The sequence below is a fragment of the Nasonia vitripennis genome (genome assembly GCF_009193385.2).
Source record: "Nasonia vitripennis strain AsymCx chromosome 2 unlocalized genomic scaffold, Nvit_psr_1.1 chr2_random0010, whole genome shotgun sequence".
Classification (NCBI taxonomy): Eukaryota; Metazoa; Arthropoda; class Insecta; order Hymenoptera; family Pteromalidae; genus Nasonia; species Nasonia vitripennis.
Genome location: NW_022279617.1, coordinates 1,120,189 through 1,142,170, shown reverse-complemented (window position 1 = coordinate 1,142,170; position 21,982 = coordinate 1,120,189). Strand labels below are relative to the sequence as shown.

Genomic DNA, 21,982 nt, shown 5'->3' with positions numbered 1-21,982 from the left:
ATGAATCGTCACGTCTAGAGTCTAGACTCTATAGTCACGTCCAAGCAAAAAGTGGCTACTTAACCTTAAATCCAATAAATTTTGTTATTATTTCTTTACAAGTTTTACAAGTGAATAATTTATAGTGATCTATACAGTCTCAACGGTCCATCTCTCTGTATGAAAGAATCGTCACTCGTCTATACTTATATATATATATATATATATATATATATATATATATATATATATATATATATATATATATATATATATATATATATATATATATATATATATATATATATTATGGTGCAACCGAAAAGCGTTATAAACACGGTACTTTAACCTAAAATTCGATTATTTTATTATTATTTATGTTGTACAAGTAAATAAATTATATAAGTGATTTACACGCTGTTTCGATGAGCCCGGACATTACCGAACAATATTAAGCAAATGTCAGGTGAGTACAAATACTTACAAAATAATTTTTGTCGATCTATTAGACTATTAATTATGAACACTTTGTTAGATACTTAAATTGGAATAGGATTTTTAGAAAAGTATCCACACACAAATGGTACTACTGTATCTTCCAATGATTTAATACAACGTATAAAAAGAATTAGGTGAGTAATCATATCATCAGTTGAAATAAAAATAGTTTTAGCATGATTTTAAAATCTCATAAATTTTAATTATATTTTGCAATTGTGTAAACTATTTTGACATTAATGAAGTAGAAAAAAATAAATCGAATTGGTCAAAGGACATAATTCTGTTAAGGACAATCAAATGGCTCAGTCGGCAGAAGATGGAATAATGTTGAAGGAAGCAATAATATGTCAAACAAAACAAACAACCGGTGAGAAAGAAAAGTACCACAAGCAAAAGCAGTGACTGAGATAATAATTGAGCAACAAAAGCAACAGTAATGAATTTAAGCAGCAGAAATAATGTATTTAATTGTTGCAAAATTATGTCGCAAGCTTAAGGCAGATATTAAACGCCTAAAATCATATTTTTAATCAAGTCGACAGGCTGAACAAGAACTACGATCTCAAAACACTTTATTAAATGGTGAACAACAAGCATAAGGTGATATTCAACAAGTATATTATTTTTGAAATTAGTAATATTATTTACGTAACTCAAAAATTATAAACAATCAATCATTGACTAATTTTGTACTCTTTCAGATTATACAGGTTAGTCGCGGCTCGACAACAGGACAAACAGACAATGTCGTTTCTGGAGCGACGAATAGCTGACAAAAGAAGACAACGTGCAGCCTCCAAGGCGCTAGCTTCCGAAAGAAGAGCTCGACATACTGCTGAGGAAGCCTGCTCTCTCTCTCTCTCTCTCTCATTCGACAAGAGTGTACAGATGCATGTAAGTTCCGTAGAGCCTACATAGAGTTGGATCTCAAAAGCTTTTTCTTTTCAATTTCTTGTAATGATAATAAATAAGCAGTTTCTTTTTTTATTGTTCTGTTATTTAAAACAATATCGCTATTAAAGGTTTACGAGAAAGAAACTGCTTGTTATACAGAAAATCATAGTGAATCAGAAATCATATTTGGGACACTTAATAACACCTAATCCAATCGAAATTAAAGGAGATCGATGTTTTAAAGATTAGAATATCACAAGACTTAGCTATAAGCCTGCAAGACACATTTGGCCTTGCAGCTCCATCATGTTCTACGTCAAAGCCATTCTTATCTGTACGCATAAAGTGTGAATAAAAATGAAATTCATTAAAATAGAATTGCTCGGGATACATATACTTCCATGTGACATGATGAGGATTGTAGTTGTACTATGAAGTAAAACCATACCAAGACAAGATTAAGAAATGCACTTTTATACAATTCACATTTAAACAATGTATAATACGTTTTTGCAATATATCTTATTTCTATAGGGTTTGGAATCTTGGAATAAAGGCTGTATAAAAAAACAAAGATTTTACAAAACAAACAATTTATTTAAGAAAAATAGAACAGATAGTATAATGAACATATCTTACGTACGAATTTCAGTCTATTTACACAGATGTATATAAAAATATATCAATGAATTTTAAAGATTCATTTATGAAACATCTTAAATGTACATTTTTGGATTAGATCTGTTTAACAGGGTAGTATCTTTTTTGTATAGCTTATTACATTTACGTAACCTCTATATGCAGTGAATTTATTTCTCTCTTAATGATAACGTAATCACTATTCAATATTTTTTAAATTAAACTTGTTACGTTGATAAATACGAACAAATGTTTGTAATTGCTGAACCTCAGTACTATAGAGGTTTATTTTTATAAATTCTACCTTTTTTAAATACTACATTTTAAATTCTAACATAAATTGTGAGACTGATTTTTTCTTTTTGTGGTTCATTAGTAAATTGTATTTCTCTAACTAAGCCATCAAATAAAACCCAAATCTTAGAGGGTAATAATATGTAACTTTTATAATGTACAAGTACATTATTTTGGAGTGGTGAATCTCCTTCAAAACAAACAATGCCTTTCAATTCATATGTTTTATTTTTCAATTTTGTCTCAATTGGTATTTCATTTAGATCAGTTTTAAAGGATAAAATTTGTCTTCCATTTCGTTGAAAAATTAAGTTATTTTTTTCTTCGTGTAAATATTTTACGTCAATTGCTATATAACTCTTTAAATGATAATTTATTACAGCAGTTTTAATGTGACATTTTTTGCAGTACATAGTTTTATCATTAAGACAATCACTCAGAAAATTTTCAAGATTTTTGATGCCAATATCAAAGAATTGTTCAGATGACAAAGTGAAAGAATAAATATTTTCAGTATTTCTTAGTTTGCAAGTGCTGCAAATACTTTGCGCTAGAGTACTAGGAAACGATTCTAGATATTTTGCAAAAGCACTTATAATGTTATCTTGGCATTTTATCACACTTTGAGAATAGCTCGGCTGATCTTTATATGCAGAATGTAAAATTTTGGCTCTATACTCATACAGAAAGCTTGTTGTGTAAAAATTGGTTGCATAATCAACAATGGCTTTTAAAAAACCTGAAGTATTGTTAACTTAGTTACGATTGACATCAATTGTCAAATAGCTATTTTGTACGTATGCTGTAACGAAAATTTCAAATAAGCTGTCGAATGGGCAAGTGTTTACAAATTTCAGGGTCAATACTGCATTATTTATATTGTAAGTTTTATGCGGAAACCTTAAGCCATTTAAAATCAAGTTACGATTTTCGAAAATGCTATTATCACATGTGAAAGGTGTAGGTGAAGACGTACTGATATTATATTCTTTATTAAAGTCACATATATGTTCATTAGATAGTTCTAATGATGAAACTGTTGTATTATCGATAGTAGAATCAAGTATATTTTTCTTTTGTTCAAATTTAGTATATACGATATCTTGCAATAAGCTTTGAAGTTCAGGTTCTGGTTTTAATTTAGTTTCATTAGTAAAATTAAGTAAATCTGTTTTTTGATATGTTTCATTACTTATGATTTCTGCATTCTGAGGTGAAGTAATTGGATACGCTCTACTAGAGATGCATAAGTCCTTTAAATTCAAAACTAGTGAGAAATCTTTTTGTTTCTTTTCCATCCCTATCTGTAGGTAGGTCCACGAATGCAAAATTTATCAATGATTTTATTTTCTTACGATCTCTAAGCAAGAACTTTGGTATTGAAATCGGATAGGGTATACGCATTTTAACATTTTTAAAATGAGTTTCTGACCTAGCAGATGTTGCGACTTCATTCGTACAACCAAAATAACTCATCATAGTATTTGTCCATGAAGGGAATGTATAATATAAAATTTTTAAATTTTGAATGAAATCTGGGCAATAATAGAAGTTAGCTTTTTCAGAGATCTTAGTTGTCGAACAAGATAGGGGATAACCCCTTTTCAAAAATGTTGTCAATAAATAATGTTAATGAGTCTTTTTCATTGATATACTCATTATCATCTTCATCGTCAAATGCATCTTTGGCTTCAGCTATAGAAATACTATGATCATCAACTGCCTGTAATGCTAAATCATCCAACTCTTTTTTAAAAGTTTTAAACAAATTAACTAGTAATGGTTTTCTTCTAGAACCTTCAGAGTTATCATCAATTACTGTACTGTTAGAAGCAATGATAATAGATGTGATGACTTCGACAAATTTTTCAATTGAATCTACTTGACTAAGATAACCTATACACCTTAAATAAAAACTTATAATATTGGGATTGGAGTTTTTGAAACATTTTCAATATCGCACTGAATTTAATAGATGAGCTACATCTATTCTATAATAACAATCAGGCAAATCTTCAGGCTCATTCAATAAAATTTTGTAACAACTCCAGTTATACGTTTTGTATGTCATACTGTTAAAACTTAAAGTTGCCAGTTCAAACGACAAAGGTAAATCTTGATCTTGTAAAATATTCCATAGCTCTACCTGCTTTTCAGACCAATACCAAACATAAAACGGATTAAAACATAATTTTCGAAAGTTACAAAAAAGTCTAAATTCTTTTTTAGACATAGACAAGCCTTTAAATTGTTTATACTCAATATATTCATCAATTGCTTCTTGTCTGGCTTTTCTTAATGTCTCAGTTGTATTTAAATCTGGTGGTTCGTAATTTGTTTCCAATTTTTCTAGTTCATCTTCTCTATGTTCTATTGCTTTTTTATTTAGTAAAATTTGTTTTACTTTTGTTCTTCTGGGTTCTGAAAGCTTAGACTTCTTTGTATGCGGAATCGAGTAGGTAGAAAATGTTTTTATGGTAAATGTAATATTTTCTCTAAGATTAACAATTGAACAACTTTCTGCCCTGATACTTGATAAACAGTCACCACAAAATCCACTGAATTTGAAGCACCTGTCAATTGTTAAATAATCGGTTTTAATTCCAAATGCACAAGGTAACTGTTTTTCACTAATTATGCTAGATCTAACTGTATGTTGCCATCCTTTCTTTTTACTGAAATCATGATGAAAAATGTCTGTAGCAGGTAAAACTATTTTGAATTCTAAAGTTTCGCAGTTATAAGGGTTCAATGTTTTTTCTTCACAAATGAAATCAGGATCTGTGCTCAATGCATCCTTTCTCTTGATTGCTTGCTTTACTGGCTTCAGGGAAAAACAATGATTTTGTTAATTATTTTTGCATCCATGACGATTGTTATAAACGTATAAATAAATTGATTTAGCAGCCATTTTTAACTCCAGTGTTTTCTTTATCTCCTTCCATACTGAGTCATCTTCGCCTTTTAATTCTCTTTTGTTATTAAAAATAGGAAACATTTTTAACTCTTCTTCTAGAAATTCAGGTGTTTTTTCAGGTTTTCGAGGCATCCTTATAAGAAAATACGTATATTCATCCTAGAATCGAATGAACTCTTTTTAACGATTGTAACACTTAAAAAAGTTGTTAATCTTATTTACATCAATTTACGTCAATCGTATTTGAATTTTTCAACTCATGAGTAGTTTTGATTATTAGACCTAGCTGTAAATACATGCATCAAGAATCTAGATGACGTCCATGACCAAGGCACAATCAACGATAGGTATGTATGTAATTTGTGAACACACTCATTTTTCCGATGAAGACGTGTGTATTATAGTAACAATTTCGGCCGCTAGAGTCTCTGATAAAATCCTTGTAACATTTACATCGCGGTCATTAATATCATTATCATTTACCGTCAGCTAACGAGTTTGTAGCCTCATAGAAATCCGACTTTGGTGTGTTCTAAGAATCGATCCCGCGATTTCGTACATATTTGTTAGTGAAGCTTCAATATATGTATGACTTATAATCTCGCTTAAATCGATGTAATATTTCATAACTAGATAGAAAGTAGTGTTTATCTTTGTAACGGTTCAACTTTCCCCAGGATGTTGGACAGTCAGTCGGTTCCAGGATCTGGATTGAGGAAAGGGGCAATAAAAGAGTCTGTTCTTATGTTTTTAATGTTAACAAAATGTATTTCCGTAAATAGATAATAGTGATTGGGAATCAGTTGTTAAATCCCGTCTGAAACAGAAATCAATTATGCGCTTGGTTAAGAATATTTCGCCTTTACAAATGGAATTGTTTAAACTAGCGCTGTTAACAATTTACGAAAATATCTACGCGACTTCGCTATAACAATGAGTCGGTGGTTACGGCTACGGTGTTTCGGTACGGTGACGGTATGGCGGATCGGTGATGGGTTTGAAGGTTAGGATTTCAGTCGGCTACACCGATCCGGGTGACTTGCGTAACAATAATCTCGACCGCCCTGTGTGCGCACAGTAGCGGCCAGGATAGTGTAACGGGATTTTGAGGTTATCCCTCGGATTTATGAAGTCGTGTGCGCACGGCTTCACAAATCTTCGTCGCTCGTCTCGTTTCTCTCTTTATCCTGTGTGCGCACAGATATAAAGCGAGTCGTGAGATGTCGGCGTAAGGCTGGCTTTGTTGGTTAGGATTTTTACGGTGGCACCGGGTATAGTCACGTGTGCTCACGTAGACGAGGCTCGATGTCGCTCGGGTGTTCCGGGTTGCCTCGTGTGCTCACGACGGCAATTCGGAGTTTCGGGGTTCGGAGGTACGGATTTCGGTTCGTCTACCAACTCGTCACGCGTGCTCACGAGACGACTTCGTCGGCGCAGATCTATCTCTCGCTGTTCCCTGTAGTAACGTGTGCGCACGATGCTACTTGGAGTGGTGCTCGAGTAGAACTCTGTCCCGTGTTGCGCTGTCCGCCTTATAAAGGCGCACGGTGCGGATACGTATGAGCGCGTACGGCGCGTCGTTGCTAAGCTATTCGTCGGCTGTCGCGCTTCGCGCTCGTGCAGACTCGCCTTGCGGTTGTTGCGCGCGCGCGCTCGCTTCGCTTCGTGCGGACTCGCCTTGTGAATGTTGCGCGCGCGCGCCCATTTCGCGTCGTGTGTATTCGCTCGTTGCGCATGTTTACGTTTATCACGGCCGTCCTCATGTATATTTATATGTGCGAGACTCTTGTCTCGTCACATCTTTATATGCAGATTTAGAAATGGGTAAGAGAGGACCAAAGCCGTTATTTTCGTACAAAGAACGATTGGAAGAGCTACGAAAACACGAACTTTTTTATGATATTGGTAAAGTAAGGACTGAGAGTGATCCAGTTTGGACATTAATTTGTCAAAATTTAAATAGACACAAAAGTGACAATGAAAAGAAGATCAATGTACGAAACATACAACAATATGTGTATCAAAATAGAAGCCAGATTTTACGAGATTTGCAAATCAATCACGTACCGGTTAACAATGAAATTGATTCTTGCTCACAAAGCAGTAATGCAACAATAACAGCTGATACAGAAAAACTTTTATTATCAATTCAGAACGATGTTTTCCACAAAGCTATCATTAGAGAGTTATGCGTGTTAAAGTTATGCAGTGGGAATGTGTCACCAATGTGAAACTAGACACTATTAAATATTTTTATATTTATTGTGTTATTTTATTAAGTTTTCAAAAAATTTAGATGATTTTGAAAATCTTTTGGAAAAAATATTTATTCTCACGTACAGTAAATTTCAAACTAAAAGTACAAGTTCTAGCTTTTCAAACATACAATCAAAAATTTGTGAACTAAAAATCGATTCAATATACCAGAAAAATAATTTGATATGCATGGAAAGTGAATTTAAAAGCATCATGGATCCAGAAAACAATTTTAAAATTAAAGTATAACAAATGTGAAGAGATTCTTGATTATATTAAAGGCATTTTTATAAAAGCAAAAAATCAGGTCTCGAGTGTCTCTGAGACAGCCAAAAATGAAAGAAATGCCTTTTATAATGAAAATTTTTGTAAGTCTATAATAGAGCTTTGTCTGCAATTTGTGGTATGATCTGACGTTTTCAATGATTTGCCTTGCGATGATCATTGTATCAATGACAACTTTATTACATTATTAGAACAATATAAAGCAGGGTTTCAAGAACACCTTTCTGGATTAAGTTCGATAGATCAGTACTTATTTAAAAATATCAATCATGCTGATGAGCAATTGCAAATAGCTAAAACTTTAATGATTCATGAGAAAAAAGAAAAGGTAAAAGAAGTATGCTATGAATACTCTTACTTAAAGTATGAAGAAAACTGGAAGGGTAAAAATAAACAGAGTGCAGATATTGCAGATGATGAAACAATTTGTGATGAGCCTGATGATTCAGATTGCAGCTCAAACAGTGACCTTGATACATCAGTTGAAGGCGACGAAGAAGAAAATAATATTCTTGAACATGATAGTACTGATATTAATACAATTATTGATTCAGTATGTGAATCCCTGTATGAACAAAAGCCATTTTCAAATTTAGTTTCTGAACCAGCTAATTACACAAATCTTGATGATAAAAATGAAAAATCAATTTGTGAAAATGAAAACTCAAATGATAAACTTAGTATGCCAGAAGTAAAAAATAGGAAAGAATTTAAAAAAGCAAGACGTAAATATTTGCAACCATGTCAAGAAATAGATCTATTAGTCCAGAAGCCTAGTAGAAAGTTTTTACATCGTCAACTTATTAAAAACTACAGATTACTTGCCTCCAAAAAAATAGATAAAAAGAAAAAATCCGTTGTAATTTCATGTGTATTTGACTGTATTTTAGAAATTTTGACCACAGCATTCTTCGAGATACAACATTTTCAAGATTTTATTAACAGCATTACGAATTATGTGATGGAAGAGATACAAACAGAGTTCATGTACATTCTTCACGTGTATGTGTCTACTCTTAATCTTACTCAATTGTACAAATCCAGGATTCAATTTTTAAATAAAATATATGAAACAGAAAATCAAAGACTCAAACATAATAGAATGCTCAATCTGTCACATAAGTACTTACCAACATTTTAATCGAGTTAAGTTAAGTTGTAAAGAAATAAATCAAGATTTACCAACAAATATTTATAATAGCTTGGAAAAACAAACCAGTTTGTGTGGTCAGTGTGAAACCAAATTATCGAGTTCTCAAGTGCAGATTCAACATATTCTATTTCTGGATGTGGAGTTGATAGATAATGGAACTAATCAATGTAAGCTTTCAATAGACAAGATACCACCTACATTAACTATGGAAAAAAAGTCACTCATACTAATTGGACCCGTTGAATTTCAAGAACCTATAGGAGACAATGTTTTATGACATTATATTTCTTATTCTAGAAGTGTAGAAGGGAAGTGGTCAAAATATGATGATTCTGATAATGTATCTGTAAAGGCAACATATATAAAAAATCCTAAAATTCAAATAAACGCAGCTCTTGTAATTTATATTGAACACGTACCTGTACAAGTACAAGAAAAACAGTAACCCCACAGCTCTGCCCACAGGGGACCTGCTACTGCTTATGCATTCAGATAAGCTATTGTTAAAAACTTAATTAAAAAAACAAGTTAAAAAATAACTTGTAAATAGCAAATACCTATGGAATTTATTTTGGTGTTTTCACCAGGATGTGACGATATTATTACTAAGAGGGAAAAAAATTAATGAAGAAATTAGGATGCACATAAGCGATCAGAAAAAAGTATTCAGACCTAACCTACAAGAAAGATCATTCTGTCCACAAATATTACTGAAACTAGTATACGACTGTATACGGTTATTGATGACCTTATCCAAAAATATACATTCAAGATGTTTAATAAATTATTTCTCTTGCTTCACTCTGTTCGGCATAACATTTTCAATAGACTTTATAACAGCTTCTTCTTTAACGAATGTTGGTTTGCACCAAGACTACGTATAATAGACATTAAATAGGAGACAAAGTTCTGACACATCATTAATATTATTATATGTATACAATATATATGTGTGTGAATAAACCAAAATTTATGTGTAAGATATGTTAAATAAAACTTTTATTTTGTAAAATATTCGTAATTTTATATACATCTCTTATTCGAAGATTCCAAACCCTATCTTTCAAGAGATAATAATTTGATCAGCTTAATATGAATAAAATGTAATGCAAAAACTTGTTATCCATTATTCGAATTCAAAATTAATTATTATTGTTCCACTACACAGAGATTAATTAAACCTTGAAATTAATAATACAATTTAGAAGTACAATTCTTTTCAAACACCAACATTCCTCTAATTTCTTGTGATGTAATTCAGGTAAGTTTACAGGATTAACAGACATCACTGAAAAAAAACAATAAAATAAAAATAAAAATTAAGAGCTTTTAAGTTACTGGGTGAGCTTTAGAGACTTACCGCGAAGCTTTAAAGCACACTGTTCTTCACTCCGTCTTTTTAGGAGACAATTTGTTCGATAAATTCAGCATGATATCACATTAAAATAAAAAACTTATGTTATTACTTTGTAAATATAAGATCCGTTGTCCAAAATTGAGATATACAATTACGCATCTTGTCATCCTTTTTCTTAGGCATGCATTGACGCTCAATAATAGTTTGAAATCTCTATTTTAATCATTTGGAGCACGTACAATTTCTTCATGGATGAGTTACGATGCTTTATTGCTTCCCTATTGCATGATGGGACTGAAAAATATGAACAGGTTGTTCTATTTAAACTTCTAAATACTTATACTCTTAAATACTTCAAAATTGATAAAATGGTTGCCTATATAGGTTCTACCATCCGGATGGTAGTACGGAAAATGGGGGCTAATGGCCAAGAAATTAATAATTTTTAATTATTTTATTAAACAAAAAATATTTAAAAAACATTATTTCTTTGGCGTTAGCCCCCATTTTCCGTACTACCATCCGGATGGTAGCACCTATATAGGCAACCATTTTATCAATTTTGAAGTATTTAAGAGTATTTAGAAGTACAACCTGTTGAAAATGATGACGTCATAAAAGGTTCCAATTTGTAGCGTCAAATGAAGCAATATAATGACGTCATTTAACGTCATTTAATGACGTCAGTCAATGACGTCATAAAATGAAGTTATTATTTTCAACAGGGTTGATCGATGATGCCTTGGCTCATTGGGACAGCATATCGATGATACCTCAGCTCATTGTGTCAGCATATAGATCACTTATATAAATTATTCACTTGTAAAACTTGTTGTAAAGAAATACTAACAAAATTTATTGAATTTAAGATTAAGTAGCCACTTTTTGCTTGGATGTGACTATAGAGTCTAGACTCTAGACGTGACGATTCATGACCGAGTTCACGCTTCGCAGCTTCGCTTATGGAAAAATATCTTTCTTGATTTATTAAATAATTATTGCGAATTTCATATCGACGAGACTATTTACATAATCCGCAATTATTTTGCTAACGATTCATACAACTTTTAGTCACGAGAGATGCTTAATTTGTAAGAGTACTGTTTTTTTTACTTTATCTTAGCGGAAAAAGTTTTTTATTTATTATAAAAAAACTAAAAGTTCCGCAGTTTTTTGCATTGCGTTTGCAAACTCTGCTAACGGATCCGCAATTATGTATATTTTATAATTATCGATTTTTTAAAGTTACCCGCCTAGTTGACGGAGCTCAATGGCGAAGGGGAGGAGGAGACTGCTGAAGAAGAGGAGGAGGATCATAGAGATGACGAAGAAATGAATGTCGAGCAAAAAACGTTATTCGGCTACCCGGTGAGCGTTTTATTATACATGGTCATGAGACTCATTATGTAGCCAAGTATAGATTAGATGGCAGGCGACTTTTGTTAAAAATACATTCTCTGCCAGAGGAAAATATTAATCCTATCATTTGGTTAGAATTAGAAATACACCACATTTATGCATATTTAATTTCTTTAACTAATCAAAACGACATGATTGGTATTTCTGTTAGAAGTGTTAATTTCGCGCGTGGCCCGGGCGGTTTATCTTTATGTCCAGTCAACAACTTTCTTTACAATGATCTGGGGGGTTTAATTAGTGGATTATCGCAAAGTAATGCTGATTTTGAAATAGACGAAAGTTTTATATTAACCGTAACTTTAGTTAACGTACTGATCGGCGAGCGAGGTAAAACGTTAAGTATTAATTCAGTAAGCAAGAGATGAATTGTTTCTATTTGTAACAACGATAACCTATGCTTACCTAGAGCTCTAGTTGTCGGAGAGGCATTTATAACCTATAAAAAATCCGATAGGCCCGAGGAGCATGAAATTTGGAAAACTGTTAAAGATGGAAGACGCTGTCTGCAAAAAGTCGTGCTAATCATTTGCTTTTTACCGCAAACGTAGCGATCCCTTTAAACGGTTGCGGAATGCCCGAGATAGAGGCATTTTAACATTATTATGCAGAGCGGAATATTGCAATTATAATTTATGATAGTGCATCTTTCGGAAATGGTGAACCGCCTTTTTATGACGGTAGGCGAATGTTAAATGACGTTTCATATGATATAATATATATTTTATACGATGCTCGCTTAAGCCATTTTGATACGATATTAAACTTGACCGGTGCAGCGGGTAACAGATTTTTCTGCGATCATTGTAACAGGAGTTATCGTTACGTAGATGAACACGGTGTACAGCGAAATGCTCTATGTGTTTTTGTACACCGCCGTGCAATTCCGGCGTTGATTTAATAAAATGTAATGATTGCAACCGAGATTTTTTAGGTCGGGTATGTTTTGAAAACCATAAAAACGACGGTTCGTATAAAAAGAAAAACAAAAAAGTATGTGACATTGTAAAGGTATGTACAAAATGTTGTAAACGGATTAATCTTCTTAAATCGAAGCATGAATGTGGTAATTGGTGTAATTTATGTCACAAAAAATATAACGTAAACAAGTTATGTTACGTTGAACCTATCGGGCGTGAAATTAACGTTAGTAATATTCGGAAAACTCCTAAGAAGAAGAACTTATTCATTTTCTATGATTTTGAGACTCGGCAAGATTCCTCTTACCGAGATCATGATTCTATAAAAATTCATGTCCCAAATCCGTGTATCGTGCAGCAGGTTTGTGATAATTGTATGTTAGAGCAAAATATAAATGTACTTTGTCATACGTGTGGGGTACGTGAATATATATTTCGAGACGATCCTGTGAGAGAATTGGTGGGATTGACTGTTCACGAGAAAACATCGTTCGGTCAAATTATCTGCATTGCTCACAATTCGCGCGGATTCGATGCGCAATTTATTTTGCGAGAAATCGTTGAAAATACAAAAATAGTACCAAATGTAATTTTGAACGGTCAAAATATAATTATGCTTCAATGCGGACAAATGAAATTTATTGACAGTTTAAACTATTTTCATATGAAGTTGAGCGCTCTTCCTCAAGCTTTTGCTCTACCTCCAGCTAGTAAAAAGGGTTATTTTCCGCATCTTTTTAATACACTAGATAATCAAAATTATATTGGCCCCTTACCCGATGCAGCTTTCTACGCGCCTAATTCGATGTCCGCAGCAGAGCGAGAAGCATTTTTTGCTTGGTATGAGGAGAATCGCTATAATTATGAATTTGATTTTAAACGAGAAATTGTCGAATATTGCCGTATAGATGTAGAAATTTTATTGACTTTTTTGACTTTCGTATATAGCATTTCGGAAAATTTTCGTTAAATGTGGCAATACTTGTCCGTTTACAGAGGCTACGACAATAGCTTCAGCATGCTCTGTTATACAGAAAAAATTTCTTACGCGAAAAGACTATAGGTATTATTTCTACAGCCGGATATCGTCATGCTGATAAGCATTCGCAAAAATCATTATAATGGATAGTACAGTGTGAACGTGAGATTGGTCGGGAAATCGTGCACGCCGGAAGAGCGCGTTAATTTATGTTACCTGAAGGATTTCGCGTGGATGGGTTTTTACCGCCCGAAAACGCGAATGATGATAATAATAAAGGTGTTGTCTTTGAATACCAAGGGTGTTACACGCACGGTTGTCCAATTTGTTTTGATAGAAGAAGTGATAAAACAATGGCTTACGAAAAAACTATGGATGAAGCTTATGAAAATACTTGTCGAAAAATAGAAAAAAATAAAATCTATAGGATACGAGGTTCGAGAGATGTGGGAATGTACTTTTGATCGAATAAAATCGGAAAATCGCGAAATCAACGATAATGTAACGTATCATTCACTTATGAGTCGTGTAATGTTGAACCCTCGCGATGCTTTTTTTTTTGATGAATAACTGAGAATCTAGTTACTGAGTATAAGATCGACAATAATGAAAAAATTCAATATACGATATATGCTCTTTTTATCCGTACGTATGCAAGAGAGGAAAGTTTCCTGTAAAACATTCGCGAATATTGATTGATAGAAAGTGCGATGAATTAACGCATGGGGAAAATAACAACCTAAATGATATCGAGGGTTTAGTTAAATGCAGCATTTAACCACCACGTAGTTTACACATTCCTCTATTACCAATTAAAATGCACGGCTTCTTTTTGCTCTCTGTCGTACTTGTTGTGAAGAAATGCAGCAGTCGGATTGCGATCACGAGGACCCAAAAATGCGGGAATTCACGGGTACTTGGGTTGTCGATGAGTTGCGTAAAGCTGTAGAACTTGGCTATAGTGTTATGAAAATTTACATAGTTTGGCACTATGAGGTAACTTGGTATAATCAAGTTAACGGTACCGTTGGTCTTTTTGCTGAATATGTAAATACATTTTTAAAAATTAAACAAGAGGCTAGCGGCTGGCCTTCGTGGTGCACTGATAAAACAACAAAATCGCAATATATAGAACAGTACAAACGTGATGAGGGTATGATTTTAGATAAAAATAACATAGAAAAATTGCAGGTTTACGTGCAGTTGCTAAACTATGCTTAAACTCATTTTGGGGCAAGTTCGGACAACGAAGTAATTTGAAGCAAACTGAAGTAGTAAAATCACGTGAATCTCTTTTAAAACTTCTTACTTGTCCAGAGAGAGAGAGGTAATTGATTTACTTGCAATAAACGATGAGATACTATACGTAAATTGGCAATATAGAGATGAAGCTGTAACGCCTGCACCGCATACTAGTGACGTAATTGCAGCGTATACCACAGTTCAAGCACGTTTAAAACTGTATGAATACTTGGAAAAGTGAGATAATCGAGTTCTTTATTACGACACAGATTCCTGTATATTTAATTTGCATAATGATACTCCGGATGAGTATCAACCTTGTATCGGTTCTAAATTAGGTGATATGACAGATGAACTTTGCGGCTACGGTGAGAATACGTATATAGATAATTTGGTTTCAGATGGACCAAAGTTTCACGCTTACACAGCTGTAACGCCCAATAAAAATGATAAAATTGAATGTTGTGAAATAATAGGTATCTCACTAAATTTCTCAAACGGTGTAAAAATTAATTTTGAAAGCATTAAGAATTTGATCAACGATGCCTTTGTCAACGAAGATCAAGAATCTGAAAAAATAAACGGTGAATGTAGTAAAATACGATTGAAATTCAAAGCTATCAAATAACTAAAACACATGAGGTTGTAACGCGTGATGAATCAAAGACATGTTGTGTTGTATTAAAAAAACGACGATACCTTACGTCACGTAAGTCGCTACGATTTGGATAAGAATAATTAACTTTAGTATCTTTCTATTGTAAATAAATTAACAGAAATTTTTTATATAATTCACTTATTTTTCATTTATAAGATTTCTCACACATATGTTTACCATCAGTATAGCTCCTGTCATCGAAGAGAACGCTTCTTATGGAAATTTAGCTTATTTTAACGCATAATACAGCTTATTCGCGGTGTTATTTAGCTTATTGCTCGCGATTATCAGCTTGAATAGCGGAAATAACAGCTTGTGATTCAGCACACGTAAAATTGGCTTATTTTTACGTGTGCCGCGCCGCGTCGCCACCGCCCGTCCGCTTATGTGTATCTGTAATTTTGGCTAGTGTGTATCTAAAATGGATACGCGTTTCAAGCACTTGTTCACTTGTATTGTAAGTGGTCCTATGGGATGTGGTAAAACCGACTTTTCAAACGGTTTCTTAAGCATCTACCGCTTATGTGTAATGCAACTTTCGATTGTATGCTACTCTATTACGCTATTTAGGATTTAAAACAGTCGACTGGCAAAGAATTTCGTTTCAGAACCTGTATATTTCCCGATGATAGGTTGCGCTACGTGTATTTACCGAAAAACAAATTTCGATAAAAGTAGATCGTAGTATAACTGAACATTAGTCTGAGGAGAACGATGGCGGGGAAAGCATCAAAGCAGAAAAACAAGGACAAAGTTAGAAGGAGAATAGGTAGAAGACAGCGTGGTGCTGCTGCTGATGCTGACAATACAGAGTGTGGCTGTCTACCTAAACATTTTACAAGAAAGCGTGTAGCAATATTGAATGCTCTTTGTCACGCTGACGGACAGCAACGTTTAGCCTTAATTCGCTCAGCGGACAAAAAACTCATCAAAAGTATATGTGAGTGTGCGTTAAATGTGTTACAAGGTGTCATAAAAATTAAAAATTCTCACAAGTCAAGATTGAAGAAACATAAATACATTTTGCGTAAATTATTGAATATGAGCAGTGATAATAATGAAAAAGCGTTGAAGAAGAAGAAACGGGTGATTATTCAAGACGGTGGTGCTTTTTTGCCTATGTTACTTGCACCTATAATTGGCGCACTAGTGTCAAAGTTATTCGGTAGTTCTAAAAGTTAAGTATGGAACATGCACGTAAAATGATATTTTACCGGAGGGAACATATGAACGTGTAATGAAACAACAACATTAGCCAGATGAATCGAGTAATGGATTGGAACAGCCGAGTGTACAGACAAAATGCGATAACTTATCACGTGTTGATGCTGAGATGCACGATATACTTTTTTCAAAAAGTATTCCAGACGAGAGAGAAAACTGTCAAAAGTATTTACACATTTTAAGAAGGTATCTTAATTTTAAAATTTTAGAATGTCAAGAACTTTTATCCGATGGTAATGCTGCTGCTGGTGGTGTAGGGATTGAAAATGAGGACACACTGAATCCATTGTCTGATGAGGCAATTTTGACAATTATACCTGAGGGTTCTGTGAGGAAAGCTCGTTTATTGCTTAAACATTGGAAATCAAGTGTACCTCACCGTATCAAATGGGATAATTCGGGTATAGTCAGCATCGACGATAAAGTTATACCTTAGTCAAATATTATAGATTTGGTGGATGATGCTGTTCAGAGCAAGGCAACAGATGAAGAACCTGCTGGAAGATTTCAACTTGCTAATTTTATAGCATCGTCTGACACTCCGTCTAAATTTATAAGTAATCCCATTGTATTGTCAATTAGTGAAAATTTTAAACGTGCTTTAAACAAAATTCCTTTAAGTAAAAGAGATAGTTCAGAGAGCGTTCAGACTTTGGAGCAAGGTGCAAGACTTGCTGCTTCAAAACGTTACAGCGAACGTTTGAACAAAAAAAAATCCTTACCACGAAAATCTTGACTTTGGTTGATTGATCTCAGTTCTTTTTTATCTGTTATTTCATTGCGGAATATATCAAACTCGCCTAACCTTTTACTTTTTTAAAATTTAATTTTTTTAGAGATTCCAGTTCTTTTTGTAATATTTTTTTTGAGTATTTCATATTTCTTCTAAAAATAAAATATAAGCATCTCTAGCACTTTCCGTCCATGGATTTTTTGTAACATTTTTATCACTATGAAATCACCCTGTACTAGCTAGACCTCGTTATCGGCCACCCTGTACACCTAGACGCCGTCTTCGTATGATTTATTTAACTAGACACTTTAAACCACGGAGCACACCACCTAGACTTCGTCATCGGTCACCTTATACACCTAGACACCGTCCTCGAATTATTCCTACACCTAAACACTGAAAACCACGGTGCGAACTATTTAGACCTCGTCATCGGCCACCCTGTACACTTAGACGCCGTCCTCGAATGATTTATTTACTTAGACATAAAAAATTACGGAGAGCACCACCTAGACCTCATCATCGGCCACCCCGCACACCTAGACGCCGTCCGCGTATGATTTATTTACCTAGACACCAAAAAACCACGGAACGTGCCACCTAGACCTGGACATTGGCCACCCTGTACACCTAGACGCCACCCTCGAATGCTTTCTACACCTAGACACAAAAAAACCACAAAGCGCACCACTTAGACCTCGTCATCGGCCACCCCGTACACCTCGACATCGCCCTCGAATGATGTATTTAAATAGACATAAAATATTAGGAAGCACGCCACCTTGACTTCGTCATCGGCCACCCCGTACACCTAGACACCGCCCTCGAATTATTTCTACAGCTAGACACTAAAAACTACATGTGAGCGAGCATGCAGAGAACCGATGAGGAAGCAATATCCATCTGTATATAGGTGTGCGGCCAACTTAACGGTCCTAACACTTGTTTCGGCTAACTTATCGGTCCTAACATTTTTTGATTTGATTTGAGCATTTTATGAATGACACACTCGTGTATTATATCAAAAGTAGCTGTTTTTATCAATATATTTGTTGAAAATCATAGTTTGGCATAAAAAACATGAGGGCGCTGCGACTTCATCTGCTTCTCAAACTCGCCTTCGTGGCGCTGCCGCGCTATATTATAAACTTGACTTTGTTTGATTGATCTTAGTTCTTTTTTATCTGTAATTTCGTTGCGGAATATAATAACTAGTGGGTCCCTTGGTAAAGCTCTTCAGAGCAAGTGTATCTTTGGCTCATGTACCTGAAATATGGAAAACGGCCAAGGTTGTATTTATTCCCAAGACAGGGTAGCCAAGTCACACTACCATCAAGGATTACAAACCTATAAGTCTCCTTTGTGTTCAAGACAATAGAAAGATTGGTAGATAGATTTATTGAAGACGATATCCTAACCGTGTTTTCTCTTTACCCTAACCAGCATGCGTACAGGGCAGGGTTCTCTACAGAGACTGCCTTACGCTCGGCGGTTTGGCGCATTGAGGAGCAGCTGAAAAGGGGGGAGCTAATGGTGGGAGTATTTCTAGACATAGAGGGAGCGTTTAACTGCACCTCTATTAAAGCAGTTGTCAAAGAGGCAGGACTGCATGGGATGTCCGGGCCATTAATAAAATGGCTTCAGCGTATGCTCACCCGCAAGACTGTGATCTCGAGTCTCAAAACCGTAATGGTCTCCGGCAAAATCAGTAAGGGATGCGCGCAGGGCGGGGTGGTGTCGCTCACCATTTGGTGCCTGGTGGCAAATGGGCTGCTGGAAGTGCTGAATGGGTGGGGCTGCTATGCTCAAGCCTGTGCGGACGATTTCCTGATACTGATAAAAGGAAGCGAAATTGGCGCAGTCATGGACACCATGCAGCTTGCATTAAGGAAAGTGGAGAGATGGTGCTGCTTGACGGGACTTTCGGTTAACCCGGATAAAGTCGAGATGGTGATCTTCTCCCGCAAGTACAAGTTAGATACCTACAGAGCGCCCAAACTCTCTAGAGTCGTCCTACAGGCAAAGGACTTAGCTAAGTACCTTGGCATTGTTCTGGATAAAAAGTTGACCTGGGAAAAGCATCTCACGGCCCAGTGCGATAAATTCCTGGCGGCTCTCTGGACATGTCGCAGGGCATTCGGTAGTACATGGGGACTAAGTCCCCGGATTAAACTGTAGTTATACAAGGCTTTTCTGGTACCCCGTCTGGCTTACGTCGCATTGGTCTGGTGGCCAAGGGCGGAGCTGGTGAGTGCTAGGGCAGCACTAAAGAAACTCAGGGGACAGGTGCTGAGGGGGCGACAGGGGCCTATAGGACCAAGCCTACTAAGGCACTTGGAATCCTTGTGAAAATTGAACCACTCTATTTTACTATCATTGGATGGCTGCTAAGGCAGCGCAGAGACTTAATGCGTATGGACAATGGACACAAGGCACGAGGCACACCCGGCTCCCGGGTGGGTCTCTTGCTGGAATTTCCCATTAAAACTGATATGATGATCCCGCGCTACTTCTTTGGAAGAAGATATGGGGTCGTCATACCAACGAGAGAGGAATAGAAGGCCCGCAAGGACAGTCTACCAGGAACGGGGGACGTCTGATACACATATGGCTCTTGGGCAGAGACTGGCACTGGTTCGGGGTACTACTGCCGAAGGGATGGAAGGGGAACCTTCTTTTTTCTGGGGCAGTATGCTACGGTCTTTCAGACCAAGATAGACGCTATACTGACCGGCGCTCAGAGGAACATTGAACTCGGCGCAAGGGATAGAACTATCACCATTTGTTCAGACAGTCAGGTGGCACTTAGAGCACTTATGGCTCATAGGACAACCTCCAGACTGGTCTGGGAATGCAAAGTGGTTGTAAATCAGCTGACCGCTCACAACAACAAGGTCAGGCTGCTTTGGGTCCCAGGGCACACCGGGATCAGGGGTAACGAAATAGCAGATAGACTTTCAGCTTTGGGAGCTAAACACCCTTCAATCGGGCCGGTATTTACCTCTAGACACCTTCCTCGAATGTTTTCTACATATAGTCACAAAAAAACACAAAGCGCGCCACCCAGACCTCGTCACTGGCCACCTTGTACACCTAGACACCGCATTCAAGTGATTTTTACACCTAGATACCAAAAACCACGGGGCGAACTACCTAGACCTCGTTATCGGCCAACCTGTAACCTAGACACCGGCCTTGAATGATTTTTATATCCAGACACAAAATACCATGAAGCGCACTACCTAGACGTCGTCATCGGCCACCCTGTACCTCTAGACACCTTCCTTGAATGATTTTTACACGTAGACATAAAAAAACCACGGTGCACTTTACCTAGACGTCGTCATCGGCTACCCTGGCTACCGCTACCGCGCCACTTGATATTAAATTAAAAAAAAATGAAATAATATCCGTAGTCCCGCTGGTCGGTATATGTGTGATCACATCAGGGATCCCACTGGTCTGTATAAGTATGTGGGAAAGCAATATGTGCGGCTGAATTCACGGCCTTAACACTAGCCGTGTGCAGCCAACTTCATGGTCTGAACATTTGGGCGAAAGAATTCCAAACGGATTTTAGCATTTTTATTAAGACATGCTTGTTTATTGTAAAAAAAGCTGCATTCTTGGCAATATATCGATTGGAAATCATAGTTAAGCATACAAATATGATTTTACGCCAAAAAAATTTAGATACAATAATGTAAATATTTGTTTTTATTAAATTGAAAATTTGAAAACCCAATATAGAAGTAAATAGTGTCGCAGTCGCCGCAGGCTTTTCAAACTCACCTACGTGGCGATACCGCGCCACTTGCTAATATTTTGAAAACTATGTAAAGCGACGCCAGGAACTCGGGGGAATCCACGTTGGAAAATGCGCTCCGAGCCATCGCCAGAAATATGCCGTGCTGTGCCAGGAAAACCCGAGGTTTTTCTGTGATCTGGAAAATTTACCCTTGCGAGACAGACCATGCCGTGCCGAGAGAACGTATGGTTCTCAAAAGCTGTAGTCTCGCGAGGGTGGTTTCCCAGGCGGAAAATCTCTGGTTTTCAAAATTAGGAAAAATGGGTCAGGAACCTGCTGACAATGTCAGGGCTCGGGCCGAAAGGCTGACGTGATAACAGGCAGTGGTTCGGAGGTGACATGATCGCTAAGCGATCGGGGATTTCTACGAAACGAAACCCAGAGAGGGGTAATCTCGGGCGAGTGCTTATAAGGGCAGCGCCACACGCGCTCGAGTCACTTGACCTCTGGCCTCGCTACAGAAAAGGTAATTCGACGTTATAATTTTCTCTTAATTGAAATTGTCATTTTTCTATAACCACCGTTTCCCGCTGCTAAGAAAAACTCGATTTTTTATTCATTTTACATGCATAGAAAGTGGCATTTTTCGTGCACGTATCATGAAAAACAGTTTACTTTTTTCATAACCTTTGGGATACGATATTGTCGGATTAACAAAGCGTCTCTTTTTTAGCACTACAATCTCTTCGTTAACAGATATTACTTCGTGTATAGCTGTCTGGCGCAA

General features: G+C 35.9%; 1 long non-coding RNA gene across 1 annotated transcript; it reads left to right on the top strand.

The window, feature by feature from the left end:
• The first annotated feature begins 316 nt into the window (after positions 1 to 316).
• Positions 317 to 1,948, top strand: LOC103316450. Its single transcript, XR_004226912.2, has 3 exons — positions 317 to 445; positions 515 to 1,080; positions 1,182 to 1,948. It is a non-coding gene; the product is annotated as an uncharacterized LOC103316450 (long non-coding RNA).
• Positions 1,949 to 21,982: the final 20,034 nt, after the last annotated feature.